Source organism: Sinohyriopsis cumingii, chromosome 1, assembly GCF_028554795.1.
Source record: "Sinohyriopsis cumingii isolate HCF-2022 chromosome 1, ASM2855479v2, whole genome shotgun sequence".
Taxonomy (NCBI): domain Eukaryota; kingdom Metazoa; phylum Mollusca; class Bivalvia; order Unionida; family Unionidae; genus Sinohyriopsis; species Sinohyriopsis cumingii.
This window is the reverse complement of record NC_142961.1, coordinates 65,504,800-65,517,852: the sequence shown is the minus strand read 5'-3', so window position 1 is coordinate 65,517,852 and position 13,053 is coordinate 65,504,800.

Genomic DNA, 13,053 nt, shown 5'->3' with positions numbered 1-13,053 from the left:
AAACAACCAACTTATTCATCTGTGTTTGTATGTGTATAAGTAAAATGTACTGGGCTTCCTTCACATCAACCTAACATTTCAATTTTAGCATACCTGGTCAGAACCAACTTGTGTATTTCTCTACGAAAATGACTAATATATATTGAGTTTCTTTCTCATTTGTAGACGTAAATTTATCTCCACGTAGAATAACGACATTCACATCATGAATGATAAAATCCCCACTGGGAACCAAAACAGCTTCACGTATGTTTTATCATATTAGTTAGCACATCTGAAATTCTGCGTGCTGAATAAATCAACAAATTTCATAATGTTGGTGATTTTCATGTTATTTCACTTACATCAAAGCACCAGACCTAAGATGTGACGTATCAAATTTTGCATCCGTGCTAAGAACCAATTTAAATATTTCTCTTTCTAAAAGCCTGAGTCGTGTATATTTCGTTTCTTACACATCTGCACACGTCACATTATTTAACAATTTGATGCCTTATGGAAACTAATCAGCAGTAAATGAATGGACTATTCCTTATTTTAGAAACAAAACATCGTACCACGAGGGTATGTAGTGTAACAATCGACCAAAGTCTACTCTTGACTGCATGTTCCATTATAACATCCGTGCCTAGAACCAACAATTCATCGTAAAAAGCAAATTACACAAAAGTACAATTCCGATATTCATACGTCTTTCAGAACAAAGGACAAAATGAATAAGATATTTACAGTCGCATATAAATTCAAGTCCTTTTCCCAATCATGTGCCGATAACATGTCGAATACGGGCATTTACTTAGTCGATGATAACATCACCGCTGGGAACCAAAACAACTTCATATATGAAATACCATGCTCTAAGTAACATCTTTAACAGCATATTTAAAAATATGTGTCCTGTATAAATCAAATAACTTCACACTCTTCGTGCTTTTCATATTATTTCAATTACAGCAATGATTCATGCATCTGACCTATAAAGTACCGTATCAATTTTTGCATCCGTGCTCAGAACCAATTTATATATTTCTTTTTGTCAAAGCATGAGTCATGTATATTTCGTTTCTTACACATCTGCACACGTCACATTATCTCCATGTTTATCATCTAACATCTCTTCGTCGTTAGGTATTATAATTTAGCAGCTTCATTCTTAAATAATTGACCACAAGAAGTGATTCCTATGCAAGGTTCCTACACTCGTTTCTTTGAAGCGATGCATCTGCGCTCAGAACCACGTCCTTCTTACCACTGCCTGTCACAGCACAAGTTGATGCCTAAATAAACATCAGTAATATTATTGTCTCCAATAACCATCTGATACTAATCAGCAGTAAATGAAAGGACTATTCCTTATTTTAGAAACAAAACATCGTACCACGAGGGTATGTAGTGTAACAATCGACCAAAGTCTACTCTTGACTGCATGTTCCATTATAACACCCGTGCCTAGAACCAACAATTCATCGTAAAAAGCAAATTACACAAAAGTACAATTCCGATATTCATACGTCTTTCAGAACAAAGGACAAAATGAATAAGATATTTACAGTCGCATATAAATTCAAGTCCTTTTCCCAATCATGTGCCGATAACATGTCGAATACGGGCATTTACTTCATCGATGATAACATCCCCTCTGGGAACCAAAACAACTTCATATATGAAATACCATGCTCTAAGTAACATCTTTAATAGCATATTTAAAAATATGTGTCCTGTATAAATCAAATAACTTCACACTCTTCGTGCTTTTCATATTATTTCAATTACAGCAATGATTCATGCATCTGACCTATAAAGTACCGTATCAATTTTTGCATCCGTGCTCAGAACCAATTTTGTATATTTCTCATTGTAAAAGCCCGAGTCATATACATTTCGTTTCTGACACAACTGCAAACGTCACATTATCTCCATGTATATCATCTAACATCTGTTCATCTTTAGGTATTATAATTTAGCAGCTTCATTCTTAAATCATTGACCACAAGAAGTGATTCCTATGCAAGGTTCCTACACTCGTTTCTTTGAAGCGATGCATCTGCGCTCAGAACCACGTCCTTCTTACCACTGCCTGTCACAGCACAAGTTGATGCCTAAATAAACATCAATAATACAATTGTTTCCAATAACCAGCTGATACTAATCGCCAGTAAATGAAAGGACTATTCCTTATTTTAGAAACAAAACATCGTTTCACGAGGATATATAGTGTAACAATCGACCAAAGTCTGTTCAATGCTGCAAGTTCACATATAACCACCGTGCTTAGAACCAAGATTTCCTGGTGAAATTAAATTACGCAAAAGTAGAGTTCCGATACTCATACATCTTTCTAAACAAATGACAAAATGAATAAGATGTTTACTGCCGCATGTAAATTCACATACTTGTCCCAGTCATATGCCGATAACATGTTGAATACGGGCATTGACTTCATCGATGATAAGATCCCCTCTGGGAACCAAAACAACTTCATATATGCAATAGCATGCTCTAGGTAACATTTATAATAGCATATTTGAAATTCTGTGTACTGGATAAATTAGGAAATTTCATTCTGTTCCTGATTATCATGTTCTCTAACTTACATCAAATATTCATGCATCTGAGCAATACTATAACGTATCAATGTTTGCATCCGTGCTCAGAGCCAATGCATGTATTTCTCTTTGTAAAAGCCTGGGTCATGAGAATTATCATAATAGTGAACATCTTTGCTTGCATATTTAAAGTTCAGTGTTCTATAGACAACTACAAATTTCTTATAGTTCGTTCTTTTCATGTTGTTTTACTTACACCAATGATTCATGCACCTGAGCTTTGAAGTACCGTATAAATGTTTGCATCCGTTCTTACACGTATATTTGAAGATATGCATCCGCGCTCAGAACCTCGACATTCTAAGCAATGCTTATCACTACCTAAGTCGATAGCCAAAATACATATCTGTATATTATGATATTTTACACTATGCACCAGTAAATTAAATAAGCACTAGTCCTTGTTTTAGACAGAGAGGATATAACGTTAGTATTTACAGACGTGTAACAATCCACCTAAGTCTATCCATGAGCACAAGTTTCGAATGGCATCCGCGCCCAGAACCAAAACCTCTTCTTGAAAGAGAATTATAATTATTACATATTCGTCTCCTATACATCTATCAGAACAAATGACAAAGGAACAAGAGCTTGAATGCTCCATACAACGTAACGTCCATTTTCCAATAATGTGCTGGTAATATGTGGAATACGGATATTTACGTCATCGGTGATAGCATCCTCGTTAGCGTCTTCGATGACAACATTCCCGCTGAGAACCAAACCGACTTCAAATATGTATTATCATGCCATAGCATCTTTAATAGGATATTTTAAATTCAGTGTGCTGTATAAATCATCAAATTTCACAAATTTCTTTCTTCTTCTTTCTTTGTTTTTGTTTCAATTACATCAAACATTCCAGGACGTGTTTGTTTCTCGACGAGTTAATGTTGACACAATCAATGGGTCATGACGACTGCAAATTAAACATAACAGAGTCATATTTTGTTTTACTGCAGGGACGATACTTTCTTACAACTACAGAAAAGGAAGAAAGTCATGGATCATTAAAAATATAAACTATTTGGTCTTACAGTGTTGACATGTCACAGACCCAAATCACATGGGTCAAGAAGAAGATAGAGATCAAATGTGTGAACATTGTAATTCATGCTCTGTTATCCTATCCATATCAAACAGATTTCACACTGCTGCCAATCTAAACAGGGAACTCAACCAATCTGTAACAAGATGCCTCAACACCATATGATGATCAAACGTTTATGTGAAATCATTCTAATGAGAGAGAGAGAGAGGAGTTTATGACGAGGAAGGTAACTTGGTACTGATAATAATTTTGCAAAAAGCAATATATGATTAGCGAATAACATACTTAAAAACATAAGAATCTTTAGTTATGAGCGCATCATACAGACATTGATAAACAGCAATGGCCTATTTAGGTAGTCTACCTTCTTGTATAGGAAAAACCCAAAGAGATATTAAACAACATATTTGTTGAGACCACTTTTCCTTTAACGAGAAAGAGCTCAATCCAAACAGTTTTAGCATGAACTGTAATCTGGCGTGTGGATGAATGGATGGACACAAGACACGTACACCGACACCATAATGACCAATAAAATAGATCATGTTCCTGCCAAAACAGGTATGACAAAAAGGACCTGCCATAAACCTGATGAATATTAGTTTATGTTCTTATTTTAGAGAATACTTCGGAATAGAAACAGACGAATTTGAATCTGGAAACATAACCAATAATGAAGAATAATTTTAATGCATAAACATTATTTATTCAGAGAACATGAAAGTAGTTAAGTGGGATACCCAAGCGACAATGTAAATTAGCATTACAGACCCCCTTGGGACAATCTGGCGACAATGGAAAATTAACATGGAGAAAAATCGTGGGACAATCTGGCGACAAGGGAAATTAACATGGAGAAAAAATCGTGGGACTGTTGAGCGACAAGGGAAATTAACATGGAGAAAAATAGTGAGACTGTTGAGCTACAAGGGAAATTAACACACACCACAAGGATTGTTTTTGTAAATCTTGCACAGAAGAACTGGGTGAAGGAGTGGTCGACGTAGCTGCGTCTGTGTGAAAGGGCATGACGGTCACTTCTTTTTATAGTCGATGACTTGCGAAGCGTCGATCCAAGAATCAAAACTGGGTGGATATCCTTTCCAACGTACTTTGACTTCTTTGACAAGTCGTTTGCCCACTTTACGGGTTCTGCGTTCAAGAATGCTTTCGATGTCGTACACGTCGTCTTCTTTTTTGGTCACACGTTGTAACTCGGGCAAATAAAACGTTCCTTTGAGCACTTCTCCGTTCATGTCTTCCAATTTATAGACGGTAGGATCACGGCCATGCACTCGTCCAGTGACGCGAAACAATTCGGTCGTCCAGTTAGGTAAGTAACCTTTGTCAAAAGTGCGTTTGGTTTTGCCAATGCGCACCCAATCTCCTACTGTCAGCTCTCCACTTTTCGTGGGGACAGCCCTCGTCGGGGACGTACCAAACAGACGCTCAAACACCAGCACTTCGTTGTCGGGAGTCACTTCTTGCGGGGCACGTCCGATGCTTCGATGGTAAGATTGGTTGTACGCTTGCACCAGGTGCGGTAAGATGTCGATGTACTTCAGAGTGTGGTGATGAGTAAAATATTTCCACATGCGTTCTTTCAAAGTGCGTTGAAAACGTTCCACGATGCTGGCTTTGGTTTCGGGATTCTCGGTGGTAAAAAAATGAATGTCACGTTTCTTTAATTCTTTTTGGAAAGCTTGGTTCAGAAATTCGGTGCCTTTGTCCGTTTGCCATCGAAGAGGGTGACGACCGCTTTATTTCAACACCCGTTGCAGGGCTCGCACTAACTCGCTGCTCGATATGGAAGTCAAGGGCACGACCCAGGCAAATTTGGAAAAGACGTCGATGACACAAAACAAATATTTGAAGCCACGATTGTAGCTGGCCAAATGAGAGACATCGGCTAAATCGGCTTACCATTGATGATCGATGCCTTCCACTCGGGTGCGACTTCTGGCAAACTTGCGTCGAATGGGTTTATGTAAAGTGTAGGTAGCTTGTTCTTGTAACCATCGTTGCACTTGAGGTAAACGGAGACTTTTCAGTCGACTTTTGGCAGCACGATACAATTTTTGAACTCCTACGTAACCTGCAGGATGGGAGGGATCGTAGTAAATGCTGGCTAAGACTTTTTCCATTTTTTTGTGTTTGTGTGTTAATAAGACACCCACTCTTGGAGGATGCTACTCTTTTTCTCTTGGGGTACTTTCTTGGATTGCAATGCTTTGCGTGTGCGACCGGCAATAGGTGTTGAAGAGGAGGATGTCTGAGCGGGGGATATCGGTTCTTGTTTCACTTCTGTCTTCACTTTCTTTTTCTCTTGTGATGAAGAAGGGGTGACCATCATCTTTTTAATCCATCCAATTCTGGAGGTAGGTGGTGTTGTTAACTTGCGTACTTTTTCTGGTGGAGTTTGAAACCCTTCTTCTTCTTCTCCTTTTTCTGTCTTGGTCACTGGTACTGGTACTGGTACTGGTACTGGTGATGGTGCTGGACTTTTCGTCAAGGTCTTAAAATCTTTCAGAGTGGGTAGAGCTCTTTCGTCTAAAGCTTTTTGGTGAAAGAGTTGCAGTCGTTGCAAGAGTTGACCGTACTTTTTCGATTTTTCTGTTTCGGACAAATCTTGGCGATCCATCAAGGACTGCAGTTCGTGTTGTAACTGGGACATCTCGCTCAAATTGGGATTGGGAGGTAAATGCGGGGTGCGTTGTTCTTGCCACCGATGGTATTCCATCCATCGTTTGTAAGGCACTAAAGCTAGGTTTCGTCCTTCCATGGGGTTGTCAGGGGTCGATTCTGAGATCTTGGGATTTCCGAGGGTCTTTTTATCTTGCTCCCACCAGCCCTCCCAACATGGTTCCCAAGACTCCTTTCAGCAAGGGACCTAACAAGAGGGGTAAAATGCCTCCACGTTGGACCAACATCTTCTTCTTTTGACGAATGAGAATTTTCTTTTGAACCATTTGGCGAAGAACGTGACGATGTTTGCTTAAGCATTGTTTCTGGTGTTTGGACAAAGGGATCGTGCCTTTCAAGACGTTCAAACAACATTCGCACACGGTATCGATGACCTCTTTGGAGGCCGATTGAATGAGTTTTTTTCGTAGAGGTGGAGAAGATTTGGACAGGACAGATAACATGTCCCCATGTTTGACTAAACGTGGTGATAGTCCTTTCCTTTTCTTTCCTTGGGGTTTTCTGGAGGGTGACATCTTTGAGTCTTCAGGAGCACCAAAAAACACTGATACCCCCGACTTTTTTATACTGGAACGCGTCGCCACTGATTGTCTTTACGTCGTATCAGTTTGAGGACAGGCATGACACGTCGTGGAGGGGTTCGCAACGGACTAAATCGAGCCAGTTCTTGCTTGGACAAATCCAGTAAACTTTGTAACATGCCCGATCTTTCTTGGACTTTGATTTTGGGAGAAGGTACTTTGTGAGCAGCAGCCACTGCCACTAAATTGGAGGGTCCTGCCACTGGGGAAGTTCTTTTGGGGGTCATCAACGGAGAAGTTCTTGGTGTGATCAACGTCTCCAAGTACTCTTCAGTTCTTCAGTTCTTGGTGTCATCAACGGAGAAGTGGATGAACGTGAGGCTGCCGGAGACGCTGTCACCGCCGTGGCAGGTCGTGGTTTGCGAGTGTAAGGTTGCGTCCTGGCCGAAGAAGAAGTGCCTCTCTTGCGACTAGTTTTCTTCTGTGACCTTTTCTTTTTCTGGGGACTTTTTCTCTGTTTCTTTTTCTGGGGGCTTCTTTTCTTTTTCCGGGGTGGCGTCTGGTAAGAGGAGGGTTTCGCCACTGGAGAAGTTCTCCTTGGGGACCTGGTCTTTTTCTTCTTCTTCTTGGAGTTTCTTTTGACTTTTTTCTTGGGTAGAACTTTGGGGGCATTACGGTCTCATCTTAAGAGAGAGCGAATGATGACCCCTCCTAGAGTACCGCTCCCTCCAGGTTTCAAAATGATTTGTTTTTTGGTTTGAGTGTCGATGCGGGGATCGGCCAGTTTTGTCAAAGCAACTTTGTTTCGATCGAAAAAGCGTTTGGTTTGATGAGGAATCTGAATGATTCCTTGGAGTATTTGACGTGCCGTCACCGTGAACCATCGTAAGACTTCTTTGAGACTAGCTTCAAAGACACGAGCTCGTATTTGTGGATTTTCTTCTCGACTGATGCCATACAAGGCACGAATCAATTTGACGGGAAGATGCGACTGAAGGGACGTCATGTTCAAAATGTGTGTGAGACAGACGAAAAGGGTCTGAGGTTTTCATAGATTTTTTTGTGGAGTGAAATTAAGTCGAGGACGGAGACGTGTACAGGACAGGCCCTCCGTCTTGACACCAGTGGTGAAACAAGTGGGTACGAAATCGCAAATCCTCGGGGGTCGTAGGTTTCAAATCGACGAGTAAATAGGCGTGTGGCGTTTGAGTGGCATCGTCGTACGCCTGAGTCAGCCAAGGCGTTCCTAACTGTTTGGCTAAGACTTGCACTTGCGATTTATCTCGAGGGCTTTTAAACAAGACCACGTAATGCGCATTGAGACTGATGGTGCGATGGGCTTTACTTTGTTGAAACAAATGTTGGGTGATGTAAACGACACTGGCATTACGGTGATGCCCTTTGCGCGTGAACCACAGTTTAATTTCTTCTTCGTCTTCTCCTAACATGTCGTCAAAAATGACCAAATGGGTTTGACGGGAGTCAAGGAAGATGCCGTCGTCTTCTTTAGGAATGCCTTCCACAAACACGATGGAATCGCCTTGACTTTCTCGCAAGAGGCTGTACGCCGATTGCCACTCTTTGTAACAGCACACGATGCGCTGAGGTGGTCGATCGATCAAATGATGTTTATGTTCGATCAAACGTTTGACGAATTCGGTTTTGCCTGAACCGCTAGGTCCAGCATTGAGCATGTTAAAGGGATGGCGAAGATACAAAGCCTCCCAACTGGCACGATCTAAGTGTTCGTCGATGACTTTGACAGTAGAGGAAGAGGGAGCAGAGACAGCAGAGGTAGCCATAGTGTGAGAAATGTCACTTGTGACACGAAAACAAACAAGACAAGAGTTTATATACTTTTTTCAGAACACGTTTATTGAATGTTTTAAACATGAATACGAAGGACAACATACATAAAAGCCAAAGGCTTAAGTACAAGGATAAAAGGCACATGATAACCATTAGCGTGGAATAAAAACAAGTGTCTGTACAACATGTTTTGGGTAAAGTTCTGACCAGTTCTATAGTAGGGGGTAAGGTCACACAAGTGTCCTCCCGAAAGGGTCTTTCAGGCCTGTCCACGACAGTCCCGTCCAGTGTGACGGGTTCTTCTGGCACCGTCACTAACACGGGTTGAAAAGTAACTTTTTTCCTTGAACAACTCTCGTGCATACTGGGCCATTTCTTGGGTCCAAGCCTCAAAATCCCAATCTTTCCAGGCACGGACATCTGTCCAATGGGGGTTTTAGTCACAAGCTACACACACATCGTCATACACGTCTTCGGTAGCTAAAAGTTGACGAATCTTTTTTTCCTGTTGAGGTCGAGAAGTATCCAGATGAAAACGCAAGGCTTTGAGCAAAAGGAGTTTTTCGTGACCATTTAAGGCCATGGGGGGTGTGGTAAGTACTGATCGTAAAGAGTCCACAAAGAATCGGCTGGTAAACGAAATCCCAGAAAACAAGTCACTAAGACACACACCACTTGTCGACCCAAATTGAATGGATATAGTTCTTGTAATAATCGATGGTAATGATCCACGGTTTGAATATGGTCATTGAGTTCCTTCCACGGAATCTGTTGGATAACATGTGATAAAAGTTGTGGCATGGCAACCTGATTTTATAGTCTCTTTGTTTCGGAAGCAATACACGTAATTTCTAACTAGACATCTTCGTTCTCCAGTAGGGAATCTAAATCTTGCATACTGTAACCGAAACGCCAGACTTCGTTTAGGAGTTTCCTCTTCCGCTAAGTAGATCCCACGTAAAATATGTCGGTAATCCTTTAACTCGTCTTCCTCAATGCGTTGCAGTAGGTGAATCTCGAAGTAACCAAAATTACGAACGTTTAGTTCATTCACTAACTCAAAGTGTTCAACAAGGTCTGACCACTGAAACAATTTCTGACGAATCAGTCCTCTTATACCATTCAGGTACCAGTGGTTAAAGATCTGGTGACGTAACGGATGCAATTGTTCTTTACGTTTGACTTGTATTTTGACCAGCTCTCGGTAAATCCTTTCTCTCAACTCCTCAGGCAAGCCCAAAATGTTCTCTTGTAAAGTATCCATAAGTATATACACTGTTTTTGGAATCCTTGGGTGGTGGCCAATAGCCTCGTTTACCTTTGTGTCTGATGTAATATCCACTCATAATCAGTCTTCTTATAATTTGAAACAGAGCATAATTTAAAAACGGTTGAATAACTTTGCGTTTGCGTTTCACTTGTATTTTGATCAGTTCTCGGTAAATGCGTTCTCTCAACTCCACAGGCAAAGCACAAATGTTCTCTAGCAACGTATCCATGAATAGGTCATACTAAATCCTCTTTTGTCTGACACAAGAAATGTATTGTTTGCACAGACATGGTTTTACTTCAGTGTCGAATTTAAATCGTTTAGTTACTAATTTACACGTTACAATTCGTTCAGAAGTTTCCTGTTTCACTAAGTTGACATTGTGAACAAGATGTTGGTAATTCGTTAACTCTTCCTCTGGAATTCGATGCAGTAAGTTTACAATGTAGTAGATAGAATCATCAATAGCAAACCAATCCTTTTTAAAACTAGGGGATCGTTGATCAATGTCTGTCCAATGGAACACTTTGAACTGAATCAGTCCTTTTATAGCATTCAGGTACCAGTGGTTCAAACACCGGTGACGTAACGGATGCAATTGTTCTTTACGTTTCACTTGTATTTTGACCAGTTCTCGGTAAATGCGTTCTCTCAACTCCACAGGCAAAGCACGAATGTTCTCGTGTAAAGTATCCATGAACAGATTATGGTAAGTTACTTCAATGTCTCGGTCCCACCAAGGGTAAGTAATGACAATTCGGTGACTATCGAGCATGTTCTACGTAGGCCGAATCTTGCGGTTCCCAGTGGTGAAGTGACACATCGCAACTGAAGCACTTGACTTTATCTCCTTCGCCCAAGTAGAAAAATCCGGCTTTGGCTAATTCTTCGGGGGTCGGTCCTCCCAGATGCTTAGGCCATTTTCCTTTGAACGATTGAAGACGATTTTCAAAGTCGCAGTATTCCAACAAACGCACAGGCAACGAATATTCGTCTTTCACAGGTTCGTTTCGATGAGGGTTGGGTGACATGAACAGGAGTTTGCTCAGGGCTGGATGACATCCGTAGGGGGGTAGACGTGAAGGTGAACATTCCCCTTTAAAACGAAACCCAGTAAAATGTCCAAGAGGACGAGCGGATCGCTTTCGCATCCTTCAGGTTTGACACGCACAGCATCACTTTCCATAATAGGGTAGTGACACTAAAGTTCCCATGATGCTTTACGGCATCGCTAAGGTCACAACGTACAGCATCGTACCCATCGCAAGGCTCACAATCACATTCCACTTCAGAAGCCCCACACTTGAATTGTGCCTTTCTAAATAACTTGTTTTGTGTTTCTCTGAAAGTATTCATCTTGTTCGCTCGGTCTTGGTAGTTACAATGAACTATCGATCTTGCCTAGGGTTCCTTTTTATATACAGACCAATACCGACGTGTCCATACGGTAAGGTGAAATGATTGGGAAGTCGCAATCGCTTCTGGTACACGATTTGATAGACTTTTTCCAAGGGTCGACTGACGATGTGGTGAGTGGGTAAACGTACAATCTTGTTCGGTTGATAGGTAGTCACTTTAAAGTGTTGATCTTTTCCAGACTGCAAGGCTTCTTTCAGTACCCCAAAGTTGACCAAAGTTGGTACGATAATTCAGAGTGATGGATGTAAATGCAACTGTCCGTGTCAAAGTACAGGACGCGTTCCCCTAACAGTTCTAAAGCTTCGTACAATTTTAAGCGAGCATGAGCTGTCACGTAAGCCGCAATGATGACATTTCCAAAAGGGTCGTCTTGTACAAAGTCCAGATCTTCTTCGTAATTGACCAAGATCAAATCCTCGCGAACGACGTCCACGTGTTTCATGTATTTGGTTTTGTCGTGAATCATCTGGAAATAGCGGGAAGGTTCTGTCAAATATTCCGTCTTGGGTAAACACGGTCGTTGTGCCATTTTACCCCACAAGCAATTTAACATCACTTTGGCAAACGATCGCCTGCCTTCGTTTTTCTCGATGTGCTCTAAAGAGATGCCTTCTTGTTCATAGTATTTCTCTTTGAATTGTATTTGGTCTTCGGGAGTGTGACACCAGGACGGATAGCAGCTGGCTTCTTGCTTCAGTTTCAAAAAGGCATCCACGTAGTCGGCGAAAATGCCTTTCTGAGTGGGTTCACCCTTGTGGTATTGTTGTGTCTTGGGAAAGTGGCAAATTTCGTACACTTCTAACAGTTGGTATCCCATGTCCAGAGCTTTGAACAATTCTATGCTGACCCAGGTTCCCGTCAAGGCCCGTTCTTCCTGGCTGTGCTGACAAGGTTGGTCTTGGTTGCACGTTTCGGCACAAGTACGGCACAATGGAGACATCAGTTTGCCTTGACAATGTTGAGGTAACACGGGATGGTATAGGTTCGTGGGAGGCAAAACTTTACACTTGATCAAGCCTTCGTATTGTCGAATGTTTTTCAGGTCGATGTGTTCCGTGAACAATTGCGGGTGCCCTACAGGAAAGCGACAATATTTGCACACGTAGGGATACAGCGAACACACGTCCAAGTATTTGATTTCTTCTCCTTTCTCTTCGTCGGCTTGGTACAGCAAACAGGTGGCATTGGTCCTTCCTCCGTACAAACTATCCCTTGGGTTCAGCGGGTCCATGAACTGGTAACTTTCCACGAGGCGTTTAAACTCGGGATCGGTTTTCAAACGGTGATCGTACTCGTGTTCCCACATTTCCACCACTTGGTATCCTTGCTGTTCTAACTTTAGGCGTCGCTGACAAGTGGCCTGGTACAAGTCTTCCATGGTTCGTTGCAAAAACTGATTTTTAGTGCTACGGTCAGGGTAACAGACGGGACATCCGTGAAATAAGCAACCGTTAAACTCGTACACGATCTTGGGGTTTTCTAAGTCCCAGCCATCGACCGAATACGTTCCGATGGTCTTTTCACCCCCTCCGTTGCGAGCATGCTGAATCCACTTGTCTTCATTGTCGCACAAGTAATGTAACCAACGTAGGGCTTTGACCGAGTATTGACGTTTGACATAGTTGGTCGTTTGAGGACTGATGACAGCTACGGTGTTTTTAGGCATGAATCGTT